Source organism: Chiloscyllium punctatum, chromosome 1 (assembly GCF_047496795.1).
Source record: "Chiloscyllium punctatum isolate Juve2018m chromosome 1, sChiPun1.3, whole genome shotgun sequence".
NCBI classification, from domain to species: Eukaryota; Metazoa; Chordata; class Chondrichthyes; order Orectolobiformes; family Hemiscylliidae; genus Chiloscyllium; species Chiloscyllium punctatum.
Window position 1 is genome coordinate 28,074,538 of NC_092739.1, and position 16,725 is coordinate 28,091,262.

Here is a 16,725-nt window from a genome sequence, read left to right on the forward strand (position 1 = left end):
ATTCTGGAATGGGTGAAAATAGATAAATCCCATGGGCTGGATGGGATTTATCCTATGATTCTCCAGGAAGCCAGGAAGGAGATTGCTGAGCCTTTGGCTTTGATCTTTATGTCGTCATTTTCTACAGGAATAGTACCAGAAGACTGGAGGATAATAAATGTTGTCCCCTTGTTCAAGAAGGGGAGTAGAGGCAAACCTGGTAATGATAGACCAGTGAGCATTACTTCGGTTGTGAGAAAAGTGACAGGATTTATAATCACCTTGATAGGAATACATTGATTAGGGATAGTCAACACAGTTTTGTGAAGGGTAGGTCATGCCTCACAAACCTTAGAGTTCTTTGAGAAGGTGACCAAACAAGTGGATGAGGGTGAAGCATTGATGTGATATATATGGATTTCAGTAAGACGTTTGGTAAGGTTCCCTATGGTAGGCTACTGCACAAAATAGAGGCATGGGGTTGAGGGCAATTTAGTGGTTGGGACCAGAAATTGGCTAGCTGAAAGAAGACAGAGCTGTGGTTGATGGGAAATGTTCATCCTGGCGTTCAGTTACTGGTGGTGTACCACAAGGATCTGTTTTGGGTCCACTGTTGTTTGTCATTTTTATAAATAATCTGGATGAGGGTGTTGAAGGATGGGTCAGTAAATTTGCAGAAGACACTAAGGTCAGTAGAGTTGTGGATAGTGCCAAAGGATGTTGTAGTTTACAGAGGGACATAAATAAACCGCAGAGTTGGGCTGAGATGTGGCAATAGAGTTTAATGTGGAAAAGTGTGAGGTGATTCACTTTGGAAGGAGTAACAGGAATGCAGAGTACTGGGCTAATGGTAAGATTCTTGATAGTGTAGATAAGCAGAGAGATCTGTGTCCATGTATGTAGATCTCTCAAAGCTGCCACCCAGATTGATTAGGCTGTAAAAAGCTAACATACCGTATGTCAGCTTATTAGTAGAAAGATTGAGTTTCGGAACCATGAGATCATACTGCAGCTGTACAAAATTCTGGTGCAGTCCCTACTTGAAGTATTACACGTAGTTCTGGTCACCTCATTACAGGAAGGATGTGGAAGCATTGGAAAGGGTTCAGAAGAGATTTTACTAGGATGTTGCCTTGTGTGGAGAGAAAGCCTTACGAGGAAAGGCTGAGGGACTTGAGGCTGTTTTCATTGGAGAGGTGACTTAAATGAGACATATAAGATAATCAGCGGGTTAGATCAGGTGGACAGCGAGAGCTTTTTTTCCTAGTATGGTGATGGCTAGCACAAGTGGGCACAGCTTTAAATTGAGGGGTGATAGATATAGGATGGATGTCAGAGGTAATTTCTTTACTTAGAGTAGAAGGGACATGGAACACACTGCCTGCAACTGTTGTAGACTCGCCAATGTTATGGACATTTAAATGGTTATTGGATATTGGAGGAAATTGGAATAGTGTAGGTTAGATGGGCCTCAGATTGGTTTCATAGGGTGGCGCAACATCAAGGGCCGAAAGGCCTGTACTGCGCTGTAATTTTCTTCAAAAAAGGGATTTGCAGTTTATGAACCTATTGCCCTGTACCTCCTGCAACAAAGTGAAAGAATTGTGGAGAAAGGAGACTGAAGAACAGAGTTCTGAGAATCCAGAAGTCCACAGAGAGCCTGTGGGCTGTGCTAATAAACTGTATTTCCCAGTTTGTTTTCACTCTTTCTATCCACTTAAATCAAAGTAATGTTTTGTTTGTCTGTACCTGTGTGGGAGGGCTTAAAAGGGTTACAGTAGTTTATAACTGTTTTATAATCAGAATTTAATTATTCAAATTGTTCTTTCTGAATATGGGAACCTGGTCTGTATTTTGTTAATTTGATTCCAACAACTAAGTGTGTGTAATTGGTATTATTTATCATAAGTCTATTGATGGTGTTTCTTATTTGGAATGATATGGCTCACAATAGGGTGTTGCCATTTCGAATAGGTTTAGGAAAGCATTGTGGACTTCGGTTAACTTTTGTGGTAACCCTTGGAGTAGTGGAGCTTCAGAGTCAGTGTGTTTGCCCAAGTGGATTTTCACTCCCTTTTCAGTGAAAAAAAAATCTGATAATCTTACTAGATATGGCATTAGATGGGACTCCAGATCCACAATCAAGTGATTGACTTTTTAATGACCTAACAGTCCTCTATTTCTAGGGCAACTAAGGCTAGGCAACAAATGCTTGCACTTACTGTCACTACCTATGTCAAGTGAAAGAAGAAGGGAAAGAAAATAGTCATAAGTAGGGAGTATTTCACACATTCACTGTGAGGGTGAACCAGCTGATGGAACTGCTATTGAAACTAAAATATTTCAGGGAAAGTTGAGTGACATGAAGAATCAATTAATGTTTGTAACTCCACAAGAATTAATGTTTTAACTAAAACATTTCCAAAACATCAGAAATGCTAATTTTAATTTGCACAACACTTTTATAATGGTAGTTAAAAACACCCTACAATCGCTTGAATAAAAATGCTGGAAAAATATGAACATAATGAGGAAAAACAGATAGCAGCAGTACTCAAATTTAACAACGGAACAGAAACAAAACATGCTTTGAAAGATGGTGGAGGAGCTGATATCATAAAGATATGAGGAAGGATTATCTTGAATGTAAATTAAAACTTCAAGGAGGCAGGGTTTCTGGCAGAACAGCACTAAATAAAGCTCAAAATCAATGGTACGAAAGGAAGCAAGGGTAACTTTTCATGGTTAATATTTAAAATGAAAATAAAACTTGAGCAAATATTTAATTTTTCTCTACCTCTCACCAACATCATGGCAGGGCAATATAATGAGTAATTGCAATGTTGCCTGTTACTGTAATAGATGGTTTTACAGAACCACAATCAGGACTTCATCAATTTCACTGCTGCTATATGCAATCCCCTTATTTCAAAGAATATCTGTTCCCTAGGAAAGAATGAACTTTTGGACATTTTAAATTTTGGATATCTAAAAATTAAGAAATAACTCAAATATACATAGTTTGATGCTTACAATGGTTTAAGTTCCTCAGTCTGCAAGAGGGATAATATTTTTTGTGTGAGATTGCATACAATATTGGCAGTCCAAGCAGATTACGCAGTTTTTCGGATTGTAAACAGAGGATAGCTGCTGTAGTATGAAGAGTCTGCATGCAGCTGCTTTGAATAAAGAAGTTGACGTATATAGAAATCATGAATTTAGATACTTTATGTTTAGGGATGAAGCCATAGCATTAGGAAAACAAAGTGCCCATCAAGAAGGTGCGCACCATGTTGCCATTGCTTCCATTGTGGCCTGTCTAGTGCATTTTTTCAACAGGTTACTTGCACCACTGTCACTGCATTCACCAGAAGCAGCTGAAATGAAACTATTTAGACACTACATGGCCCAACTGGTAAATGTAGCTCCCTTTGTTTCTGCATAGTACAAATTAAGCCAATCAATGAATGTGTGCATTAGCTACTAAAAATTAACTGTCCTGCTGCAAGATGGACCGAGTACTAAGTTTATTTAGATGGCCAGGCACTCAGTTAACATGTGAGATGAACTTGAAGGATCTCTGCTCTTGTTGAGTATCTGGATATTCTAGTTGAGTGTTTTTAAAGATATTTGTGGATACTTCTTAGATTTGACAGAGTATTACTGCATCCTAAAACAAAGGGTAGAAGATTTGCTGACCTAGCCACTTGAAGCCTAACAGGTATTGGAGACCTTGCCTCTGGATGCAGATGGAGGGCAGGTTTCTTGCCAAGTTGGAGGCAGATACCTCTGACAATGACAAAAGGATATTTTGTGAGACCAGAATTTAATACCCACTCCTGAGATGATGGGGCTACATTTAAGAATGCTCAAGAATACAGAATGAAAGCTTTCCAGCTTTCCACCTCTGCTTTAATTATGTCTGGAGTGCAAAACCTCACATATGCCTTTCCAGCCCTGAGGTCAATTGAAGTCTTTAAGTGGCCTCATCCTATTGGTATTGGTTGAGGCAGTCACCATGTAGCAAGCCTGAAAAGCAACCACTGTCAAGTTTGCTTGCAGGCTTCTGGGGGCAGTGTCCTCCTCACTTGTCAGACACTCAGTACCTGAATGTGGAACCTAGCATCAGGTAGAGTGGTGGTTGCTGAGAGCCACTGAGATCTCTGCTCTTGTTGCCACCTTCCAGTCCCTCCGGGCCAGTGACCCATCTTACCCTGTAAGATGCAAGTACAGAGTACAATAGTTATTGCATAAGTGATGGGGTGTGGTATATTAAGCAATGTAAAAGACTGGGTGGTGCGGTCAGTAGGAGGTAGATTGGGAAGATGCATTTGCTGGCTTTGACCACAAGTATGGGATCAATAAACATCTTGGAGCACAACTTCTAGGTCCTCCAGGGCAAACTTTGTGAATTGACCTTCTGATCCTGTGCCCTTATGACAATTATCCTTCAGAGCCATATCATCCTGCAAACCACTGGTGCTCTCGCTCTCCATTCCATCTATAAGGTCACCAACATGGTGCTGAAACCCAGGCTTTGCCTGGCATCCCATTTACTTTGTAAAATTACTGAAATATTACTGTAGCAGCCTCGTCTCTTTAAGGGGGACAGACTGGCTTTGAAGAGAGAAATCTACACCAGAAGTGAAAAATAAAACACTGCTGAGCTCTCTGCTGAGTGGACCCGAAACATGAACACTGCTTTCTCTCCACAGATGATGTCAGACTTGCTGAGTTTCTTCAATAATTTCTGCTTTTATGTCTGATTTCCAGCATCCACAGATTTTTGGGGGAAAATGGACATTTTGCAAGTTTTCACAAAAATTTTAACCCATGAGTTTTCCAATCTTCGAGTTAAATTTCTAATTATTACTCTAAAGTATTCATAGAATTACTGAAATGTGTACGTTAATATTAAGCTTTGTATCAATTAGCTTTTGCAGCCTATAAATCTTGTTCTATGTCTGAGTGTAAGATTTCATGTTGACAACCAACATGAATGACGATTTCACAAAGTATGTTCTGAATGGGTAATTTGTGGATTTAGCTCTGATGTAAACCACAGTCTACATTGATATAAGGTGCTACATAGTCAATTTATATATAGATTACTACTAGCATATGATTCAGCAGCACGGTGGCGCAGTGGTTAGCACTGCTGCCTCACAGCGCCAGAGACCCGGGTTCAATTCCCGCCTCAGGCGACTGACTGTGTGGAGTTTGCACATTCTCCCCGTGTCTGCGTGGGTTTCCTCCGGGTGCTCCGGTTTCCTCCCACAGTCCAAAGATGTGCAGGTCAGGTGAATTGGCCATGCTAAATTGCCCGTAGTGTTAGGTAAGGGGTAGATGTAGGGGTATGGGTGGGTTGTGCTTCGCCGGGGCGGTGTGGACTTGTTGGGCCGAAGGGCCTGTTTCCACACTGTAAGTAATCTAATGTAATCTAATCTAATCTAATGAATTGGTTATGCTAAATTGCGCATAGTCAGGGGTAAATATAGGGTAGGGGAATAGGTCTGGGTGGGTTACTCTTCAGAGGGTCGGTGTGGACTTGAAGGGCCTGTTTCCATATTATAGTGAATCTAATCTCACATGCCTGGATGAAGGACCACAGAGAACATGTAGATGATGCTTTGGCAGAATTAGATGAGCAGTCCATGGCTTTAGAGTGTGTAAAAGCAACCCAAAATTGGTAAAAGTGAAGGAACAACCTTAGGCAGACAATGTGAGGATCGAAGAAGAAAGCTAAAGACCAAGTTTTCAAAAGTAGTCCTCTTGAGAATATCTCCTGTGCTGTTTGTGAAACCACTCCAAAAGTAAGACAGCAGAACATGCAATTGGAAAAGAGGAAATGAATCAAGCTTGAGGATCTAACAAAATCACTGAGAAGAGGAAGTGGCAATGCAGGAAAGATAATATTCACTTGAACTAATTAAAATCACATGTCCTGCCACCAAAAATAGATAGAGCTCTGTGCTTGTGTTAATACTAGTTAATTGAACGGGGCTTCTTTATAACGTTAACCCTGTGAAGGAGAAATATCATTGGGCTCTGTGATATGATTTTACTGTGACATTATCCATGATCTTGAGATGTTTTTAAAATCCAGCCTGATAAAATTTGTTTTCCCTATTCTGATGTGTTATAAGGCTAATTTGGAGAAATTGGAAAATGTTTGTTTGAAGATGGATTAAAGGCTAAAATTTTAAGAAACACAGCTCCATTCAGTTTTGCTTAAATCTGTTTGAAATTCAGTGAGGCTGTTTTTAACAAATATGTGATTCCTTGACCAAGCTTTTGTTTTAAACATAATTTTGAAAACCTGTAAACAGAAAATGACATTGTTTTGAAATTAATTGACTTAAGGTTATTTTCTCCTTGAAATGTATTTTGAATATCTTAGCAAAAGCTGCTAGGCACCTAGCAAGCAAAGTGGATTCTCTTATTAAGATCGCTGCTTGTTATAATTCAGTGGCATCTTTACATTATAGAACTGACTAAAGGAATTAGCAATCATATTAAACTGATTAAACAGTCTATAGATATCATCAAATGCAGTTGATATATTAAACCCTTTTAAATTAGGAGTTTTAAGGGTCAGTGGGCAGTAAAATGTACATAAAACTGAGAGCTTTACCCTTTTAGTTGTTTGGATTTATTCCTCTTGATTAAGTTGTCCTTGCTGTCAGTTATGTTCTTATAAGCCTCCTTGGATCTATTTCATGCTGGAAAAAAGCTCAGATAAATCCAGGAAAGCTTAATGTTTATCCAATGTGAAAATAATTACTCAAAAGTGTTATTCTTAATCCAGCTAATTAGACCAAGGAAAGAAAGATCAGTGTCATTGTGAATTATGCCCTGGCGATTGACTGTTGGTCCTTGTAAGTTTCAGGTGGAGATGTGAACGGATAAAGGTTAGATTAAATATAATCCAAAGTAGCTGCAACCTTAATCTGTTATGATACAAGGATGATCACTTAAAAAGAGCTGGATTGTGGGATTGTTTCTGGTTGGATAAGATGCAACTCGACTGGGACTAGTCTTAAAACATGCTTAGCACCATGTCACAGCAGCTGCAAGCACTTGTGCACGGCTGGAGATTGCAGCAATGAACAGCTTGTTTGCACTGTGGCCAGCCTTAGGAACATCTTATTTTACAGTTCTTACACAGAACCTACACTTGCACCCTCTATTTTTAGTATGTGACCTAATCGAGATAGTTGCCTGAGTTATAAATAAACATAAATAACTGTGCTCCTGAGTACAGAGGAAGCTTCTTCATCTATAGTACAACACAGAAGAAAACAAAACCATTAATTTACATTTCTAATAGTTCAATGCAATCTGCTAATCATCAATTAGAAATGTGCTTTCCTTCAAATGTTCTTGTTTAATGCAGTAAAGGTAAAATCACTATAGTGCCAGAGGGCTGCTTTCTCATTAGAGAGACAGAGATGACTTGGAGTGAGTTTAACCTACCTCTGATGACCGGTATGGTTGAGAAGGCTGAACCTTCACGTTAACCCCAGTCAATGCAGGAATTGCCGTTGGCATCAATTGACATCACAAACCAGCCATGAAAACTAAGTGACCCTCTACATATCGTCAATTTGCAATCATATCCCTAAAATCTGAAATATATTCGTATGCCTATGAAAAAAATAAAACATTTTTCACTCGAGTACTCCGAGATATTGTTGTGTGTGTTGCAAATGGCTGTTCTGCTGTGGTACACTGAAACATCAACTTCTGCAGTAGATTAAGCAAGATGTAATTGCCAGTTAAAAGCCACACTTTTGTTGGTAGATTAGACAAACAAACTGTGTCATTGACACTGAATTTAAAAATATTTACATTATAACAAATTTGAAACCATTTTCAGAAATATTTCTGACTTCAAGTCAGAGTAATATAGCATGGAAACAGACCCTTTGATCTAACTCATCCATGCTAACCAGATATCCTAAATTAGTCTAGTCCCATTTGCCATCATTTGGCTCATATGCTCTTAAACCCTTCCTTTCCATATAACTATCCAGATTTCTTTTAAATTTCTTTTAATTGTACCAGCCTCCACAATCTCCTCTGGCAGTTCATTCCATACATGCACCAGCCTTTGTGAAAATGTTGCCCCTCATGTCCCTTTAAATCTTTTCCCCTCTCACCTTAAACTTATGCCTTCTAGTTTTGGACTTGGGAAAAAGACTTGGCTATTCACTCTATCCATGCCTCTCATGATTTTATAAACCTCTGTAAGGTCACCCCTTGACCTCCAACACTCCAGGGAAAATAGCCCCAGTCTATTCAGCCTCTCCCTATAGCTAAAACCCTCCAACCCCAGGAACATCCTTCATTATTTTCAGCTTATTTGTCACAAAGTCAGGGTTTTAGAATCTGTGATTGGACTGGCAACTTTATAGTCTTGAGATGATAATATTTCAATAATAGAGAACCGGTTCATGATTAACTTCTATGAACTGGTCAGTAGTGGCTTGCCTCAATTACCAAAAGAATGCAAATCCCTGTAATGGAAATCAGGAGAGACATAGTGTAGAACTAAAAAGCTAGAGAATTACATATGAAGGAGAAAGCTGATGGCATGAACTAGAAGAGTATTCTAATCCGCTGGAAGGAACTAATGACCTCAGAGACAAAAAGAACTGGGCATGAAAAAGTGTGCCAAAAATTAGTCCACTACAATGCAATTTGGGATCATTAAATTTCTGTTTGGATATATACAGAACTTATGGGTAATATGATGGCATTATGCTTCCAGAAAAACATTGTCAAAATAACTGCATAGCCCAGAATATTCTAAAGCAATTTATTATACCCAAGGGCCAATACATTGGATGTTACTGTGTTCAAGAAAGGCAGAATTATACATAAGCATATAATAGAAAACAATGGTTAAGTAATACATGTGAGGAGTGTAAAATTTAGTCATGGGCCAAATAAAGTGACCAGAGGCTTTGCTACATGCTTCATGCACCACTTATCTTTCAGTTAAGTGGTGCTCACTTTTGTATTGCTGAGGGCGAGCAGATAAGGCCGAAATTCCACAAGGCTGCACCAATCTCCTATTGTAACTTTGACAGACCTTCCAGGGAAATAATGGTCATCACCATTTCTACTGCTTTCCAGGTGGGTGATGCTTGGCTCCATCTGTTAGGAAATTGGTCAAAGCTGTGAAAATTTCTGCCCAGCCTTACTTGACTATGACATTGATGTGCAGTTGACACTAATGCTAAGCAGCTGTCTTCCAATCACCCAATCTCAAACCTGACCTAGATCATATTTTAGTGACAACTGGTGAGTGATAATTTGCTTGCTATTTGTAGTTGTAAATATATATGGAATCCATTTACAATTTCACTGCAAATAGCGAATAGAGAATATTATCCTCTCTGTACTGTACAGAGCAGAATTGTCAATCTGTTTCAACGTAAAAGATTATATTCACATGCAGCATCTAAAGGAAGTCATTATGCAAAGGAGGTAATTTTCAACTTTATACAAATTAGGTGATAACAAATTGACATATCTTGATGTCTTTTGAGGTCAATGGAAATAAATTTCAGAAGAGAATAAATCAAGTGGGATGTAAAATGGGTTGTCAATTCATGATCAGTTCACCTTATGCTATTCCACAGAGTTAAAATTGGCCCCAATCTGTCTTATTGAATAAGACCAATCATTCTGGTGTTGATTTGTACTGAATTTGGTGGTTTTGTGCTGTGACCATTGGAAAATATATCAAACTGTTCAACCTTTTGTTTTTACATAGACCTGTTAGCAGCTAGAAAAGAAGGAACATTTAATCACATCAGATTGTAACTAAAATGCAGATGACAAAAATGAAAGCATTTCCCTGCTCCCTGCCTAAAACAGCAATACTGAATAATTGGTGAATTAAAAAGACAATGACATTCAAGAAGCAGGTGAAATATGTTTCTTGTCCCTACTTGCTCCTTAAACATTTTTGATATTGTATTTCTTTCAGTACGCCTTTGTGGTCAGGAGCTGTCAGGCTCTCCTCAGAACTTAGTGCTCTATAAATCGAACACCAAAGCTGGGAACAGTGGTAGGTTTCTGAAAAATAAGTGTGAGTGTTCATAACCCCCTTAATCATTTTGAGACCAGTCAATGCAGCTTTGGAGGACAACTTTTAGGAGCCTCTGTCACTCTCCCTTTGGACTCTAGGTTCAGCTTTCACCTGTCTGAGATTTCAGGCTTGTCTTTTGAAATGAGGGACGCCAGCATTAGCCAGTTCCCTAACTGGTCTCCTCCCTGCCATGTTAACATCCCAAGCTTGATCCCCCCCTCCCCACCCGACCCCAACACTAAATTAAATTCAGTCAGCAAAGCCTAGCTTCACTACTTATTCATAAGGTTTAAGCGGTTGGTAGAGCATATCTAAAATTGTGGATCAGAAAATTTCGAAGTATTTAGTGGTATAAAGTCAGCTGGTCTGCAATCAACTATGGAGAGAAGTCAGAGTTAATGTTTTGGGTTGAATGACCCTTCCCAAGTTCTGAGGAAGGATCACTTGACCTGAAACGTTACCTTTGATTCCTCTCCCCAGATGCTGCTGGACCTCCCGAGTTTTTCCACTTGTTGACAGTGAGGAAGGATGTGTCAGGTTACAGCGGGATATAGATAAGCTGCAGAGCTGGGCAGAAAGGTAGCAAATGGAGTTCAATGTAGCTAAGTGTGAGGTGATTCACTTCGGTAAGAGTAACAAAAAGATGGGCTAATGGGTAATGTGGTAATGGGTAATGGGTAATACTTGGTAGTGTGGATGAGCAGAGAGATCTTGGTGTCCATGTACACAGATCTTTGAAAGTTGCCAACCAGGTAAATAGTGCGGTGAAGAAGGCATATGGCGTACTGGCTTTTATTGGTAGAGGAATTGAGTTCCAGAGTCCTGAGGTCATGTTGCAGTTGTATAAGACTCTGGTGCGGCCGCATCTGGAGTATTGTGTGCAGTTTTGGTCACCATACTATAGGAAGGATGTGGAGGCACTGGAACGGGTGCAGAGGAGGTTTACCAGGATGTTGCCTGGTATGGTTGGAAGATCGTATGAGGAAAGGCTGAGGCACTTGGGGCTGTTTTCATTGGAGAAAAGAAGATTTAGGGGTGACTTGATAGAGGTGTACAAGATGATTAGGGGTTTAGATAGGGTTGACCATGAGAACCTTTTTCCATGTATGGAGTCAGCTATTACGAGGGGGCATAGCTTTAAATTAAGGGGTGGTAGGTATAGGACAGATGTTAGGGGTAGATTCTTTACTCAGCAAGTCGTGAATTCATGGAATGCCCTGCCAGTAGCAGTGGTGGACTCTCCCTCTTTATGGGCATTTAAACTTGCATTGGATAGGCATATGGAATATGAAGGGCTTTTGCCCGAAACGTCGATTTCGCTGCTCGTTGGATGCTGCCTGAACTGCTGTGCTCTTCCAGCACCACTAATCCAGTATTTGGTTTTCAGCATCTGCAGTCATTGTGTTTACCTTAAGCATATGGAGCATAGTGGGCTAGTGTAGGTTAGGTGGGCTTGGATCAGCGCAACATCGAGGGCCAAAGAGCCTGTACTGCGCTGTATCCTTCTATGTTCTATGTTCTTAGATTAGATTAGATTACTTACAGTGTGGAAACAGGCCCTTCGGCCCAACAAGTCCACACTGACCCACCGAAGCGTATACCACCCAGACCCATACTCCTACATTCACCCCTTCACCTAACACTACGGACAATTTAGCATGGTCAATTCACCTAACCTGCACATTTTTGGATTGTGGGATGAAACCGGAGCACCCGGAGGAAACCCACGCAGACACGGGGAGAATGTGCAAACTCCACACAGAGAGTCGCCTGAGGCGGGAATTGAACCCGGGTCTCTGGCGTTGTGAGGCAGCAGTGCTAACCACTGTGCCACCGTGCCGCCCACTATGTTTCTATGTTTCTGTTTCTGATTTACAGCACCCACAGTTCTGTTGGTTTCTGTTGGTAGTATAGTCAGTTCTTGCTAAATGCTATATTTGAGTTTCTGTAAAGTGAATTAGGGAGTCAGAGAGATCTCAGGCTCGAGGGTCAGCAGTGAGAGGGTAATGGAGCAACAGAGGCTATGAACCAGAGGATCAGTGGTGAAACTGCGAGTAATGGAGCAGCAAATAGAGATTGCCAATGGCATAACTGAATTTCAGCAATATATTTCTTTAATTTGTACAGACTCTTATTTTTCTTTTATTATACATTGTGTACAGCATTCTTTTAATTGCTTCTTGAAAGTAACATGACACCATTGGTTATGTTTATTCAGAAACTCAGGCTAGGGTGCAGACTTGAACCTGCAATGAACAGACAACACCTGCCAACAGACTGTTCAATACCAACATTTTTAACCAATGACCCAATGGCATAGCTGACTCAAATCATAATTTGTGAGTGGGTAGCAAAAGTCAGAACATCTTTGGTATTCAGTGGTCCACTGCCACATGTTCTATTTATACAACGATAGAGCTTCCCAATAATCAAGCTGTGAACCTTTGTTTTTAAATAGCATTACTAGTTTCCATGGAGCCAAAGCTTTTAAATTGGAAATATTTAGAGTTGCTGGTGAATATCATTAGATTCCAGGCATCAATTATTTCCGGCTAATCCTGGAAAACTTCAAATACACTAATGTTTTCATAGCTCAGTCCAAATAAACAATTTTATTTTTAATGGGGAAGGAAAGTGTAGGATGAATAATAATTTATCCAAAGTATTTCCCTCTGCACGTCTGAATAGTATTGTCAAAAATACAGTTTGAGTTTTTATTAAAATAATGTACTCACATTTTGTACCAAACGTTGATCATTTTCAAACAGCGACTGTCCATTTCTTTTCAAATTGGACAAAGCAGGAGCTGAAAATCTGCAGATCATTTGTAGCCATCCACTTCAGGTCCAGGACTAAGCTGGTGTGGTGTTTTAAATAGATATTGAACACCAAGCCTATCTTCTGCAGGCTGGATGTTGCTAAACCAATCACTGTTTGTAAATTACAGCGATACAACAGGTGAAATGTGGCCACATCTACTCCAGTCAGTGGCTTTCTCTTGAACAAACTAAAAATCAATCACTTAAGGAAAGGTTTGCTTTTGGGTAGGGCCTGTGGAAACAAGAGTACTCCAACTTGCCTTCAGATTACCAAGGCATTTACAGTTTTAAAAAAAAACTGAAAGAATTGCAGCTGCTGTAAATCAGAACAAAAACCAGAAATTGCTGTAAAAGCTTAGCAGGTCTAGCAGCATCTGTGAAGAGAAATCAGAGTTAACATTTCAGGTCCAATGACCCTTCTTCAGTTGCAAGTTTAAAGTTCTGAGGGTCACTTGACCTGAAAGATTCACTCTGATATCTCTCCACAGTTGCTGCAAGAAATGTTGAGCTTTTCCAGCAATTTCTGGTTTTGGTCCTTATTTATTTCTTTTGTTAGATTGTGATTGACTCGTTCCCATCCTGACCAACTTGCTGTCTTACTGAGGGAGGTGGACAAATGTGCACAGCTTCCTGCCACAACCAACTAGCTGCAGTGAGCATTGCCACCAGTTTGAACCTGAAGGTGGGCATGAAATCCCTTTCATCATCTCAGTTGTCCATTGGCTGTGTCATGGCCTGACGTCAGATTAGCAGAGCTGTTGTTCTGCAACAATGACCCATGCCTGAGGGAAAACAAAGACACAGACTGTCAGCTGAGCTTGCTCGTGATGGTGGGTACCCTATGAGGGGGCAACACACAGAGGTAAATTCGACTTTTTGTATTAGTGTCAAATGGGCAATAGTGGTTCTGCCATTTACATTATATTTTACCCAATTTTTATTTCCATTTGAAGTCAGAATTATTGCCTGACAACTAATTTCTGAAAAAAGTCCTGCCTCACTTTTATCAACATTTTTCAAACAGTTAATGGAAGTGACTTTGAACAAAATGTGCTCCCATAAGATTTTCTTTCCCCTCCTATAATCATAAACAGATCATAAAATGAACTTATAGATGGGATTAAAGCTTAATACTCACCTATACTTGTATTATCAATTTTATTGTTACCTCGATTCATTATCAATTAAATCAACATCAGTCATTCCTTATATAATATTTAAGAATTAATATCAATTTGTAGATTTGGTGTGGGAAAAGAAAGCAATAGAACTTCATTCAGAAGCCCCTCATCTGACCTTTTATTGTTTTTGAAACATTTGATCTCCTTGTTCCCAAGAAAATGTTTAGATGACCCATATGATTTCCATCCTTTGACTACAAGGTCACATTTGTTTGAAAAATAACGTAGTAATCATTCTGTCTCTCCCTTCTCAATACTTTATGCTAGCTGTAAGTGTGATTTTTAAAACTGAGTTGTAGTATTGATGCAGGACAGTTCTCTCAAGGAGCTCCAGAAGAAAAAAGCAAGAGTTTTTTTTAAATGAAAAGAAGGCCAGGGGCATCTGGTTGTGTGAGTAACAGGACTATTCATCTTCAATTCGTCACACAGTTATTCATATCAGTGTCGTGTAATTGCTGGTTGTTGCTACAAACATGCACAGTTGGAAGCCAATTGCACATAATGCTTAACTGTTTGCTGTCATTGTTATGGGAAAAGACACTGCATAAGGTTCTTATTGTGGAGATAGAGGGAGAAACAGAATCAATTTCCTTTTTAATATATTGATAAACAGCTGCAGATATAAGGGGGAGAAAAAAACCTAGATTTACCTTCTCGTGACCTGCTGCGGAATGCTGGAAAAATTAATTCCAGAATATTTTGCCGACATTCCTTGAAGTTGGAGGTGATTTACATAGCAGCTCTTCTGCAGCCGTTGGACTTCTTTCATCTTTGCACTGTAAATGGCTTTCATTTTTTTGCCCTGATCTGTATGCTTGAGGTATTGTTGTGATAAATTATGGAGGTACAGAAGTGAAAATGGTGTGTAGATTGTCTAAGAAATTGAGTGCAGTCAGCCTTAAAAGTGGTGGATGATGTGATGAAAAAGCTACCTTACTCTGGTCATGTCACATATGTCCTCAATGAGAAACTGCTTTTAACTTTCTTTGCCCAAAGCAGGGAAAGTGAGTGGATTTATTGAATTAAACGATAACATTTCGCATGTTTTGTTTTGCTGTGACCATGAAATCCTGTCATTATGTTAGTAAAATGTGAGACATACTTCCAGTTGATAGCCTGCTTTTCTTTAAACATCAAAGTGAACTACAATGATTATTCAATTATTTAATTAATGTGTTTAAACAATAGTAGATTACTGTTTTGGCTGCTGTTGGGAATTAGCTGTTCTTCAACTTGAGTAGCTTTTTGAAACATTCCTGCAACATTTGGTTATGGTACAATTAAATCTAAAAACACTTTCATAATCTAACAGTTATGACAAAAATAAAGATTGGGAAATCTGACATTCTGAAATAAGCTGAAATTGGTGAACATTAAAATATTGTCAGAAAGAGAAAATAAAATCTAGTCAGTGATTTGAGCACATTGTGTTTTTTTTAAACTTAACTTTCTTGTGCTAAGAATTTCACTTTGCTATACATTTTAATGGTTGCGTATTAATATCATTCATCTTTGACCATTTATAATTCTCTCCATTCGTAAAATCTTAGACAATGATATACATGTATAGAGCAGCCAGAAATGATTATTAAATCATAATTATGTTACTCCAAACTGTTCTTGAAATGCAATTAAATCTTTTAAATGTCCCTGGTTGGAATTTGCAAAAATTACAACAGAAACCCAACCCTTGTTAAAATGAATATTGGTAAGAAACGCTTTGCCATTTCATATTAGTTTGTAATAAAGAGCTTTGAGTAGAATGCAAATGAAGCTTGATTAAATTGTTAGTTATTAAACCGGTTCTTTATTACAAGCCTCATGCATTTAATTACAAAGATTTTCTTCTTTTGATAAATTATATTCTGTGAAATTAATTGGAACAGTCTGTTCTGTATTTGTAAAAACATGACTAAAGTTGTTAAAAAACAAATCTGTTTGGGTACTAATTGTGGTAACTGCCCATTCGTTTGAAGCTACATGTTATTACAAGTTAATTTATAAAGCATTTTAAAATGCAACTTATCTGGATATGGCATACCAGATGCAAACAGACACTTACTGTCATGTCTAGAAACTTTATTGCACTTGCAGCTTGAAATTTTTTAAAAAGGAAAATAGATTCTCTAGCTTTTGATGTGTTGATTGGGAAGGAGGAAAGGACAGCTGCAAACAGATCTCCAGGGACCTGGCTCGATAGCTAAATGAAGACCTCTAGTGCTTTCTTGTTAGCCAAGATAGATCTACGTCCAGATGAACCGCAATTAGTCAATTGTGAAGGCTCTAGGTGGATGCGATCAGAAGCCACAAATCAGTTTTCTCTGGGACTTAGTTATTGGCAGATTTGGCCCCAGGCACTGTCCTGCTGGTGCTGGCCTGGCTGTAATTTTTCCCATATTGAAGTGTTTTTTAAGTCTGGAACTGAGAGAGAGAGTGGTGATCCCTCGGTAACAGTCATGTCATGAGCCTGTCAGATATCTATCAATCAATCAGGAAATGATTTGCCTGATTTTATGTAACTAGGTACATCTCATTAGCAATAGTGCTGACTGCTGATGTAGTGTGTTTGCTGCCTTAGAGAGCTGGACATCAGGGTTATTTAGATGCAAATATTTCAGATGGATTTATTGTGAACGGTTAAGCA

The 16,725-nt window shown here is 39.1% G+C and overlaps 1 long non-coding RNA gene across 1 annotated transcript in view; it reads right to left on the bottom strand.

Moving 5' to 3' along the window:
• The window catches only part of LOC140482163 (uncharacterized), a 77,658-nt gene extending 64,738 nt beyond the window's left edge, over positions 1-12,920 (bottom strand). The window contains exon 1 of the long non-coding RNA XR_011961677.1: positions 12,817-12,920. This is a non-coding gene — a long non-coding RNA (uncharacterized lncRNA). The remainder of the gene's footprint in view (positions 1-12,816) is intronic.
• Between the last annotated feature and the right edge of the window lie 3,805 nt (positions 12,921-16,725).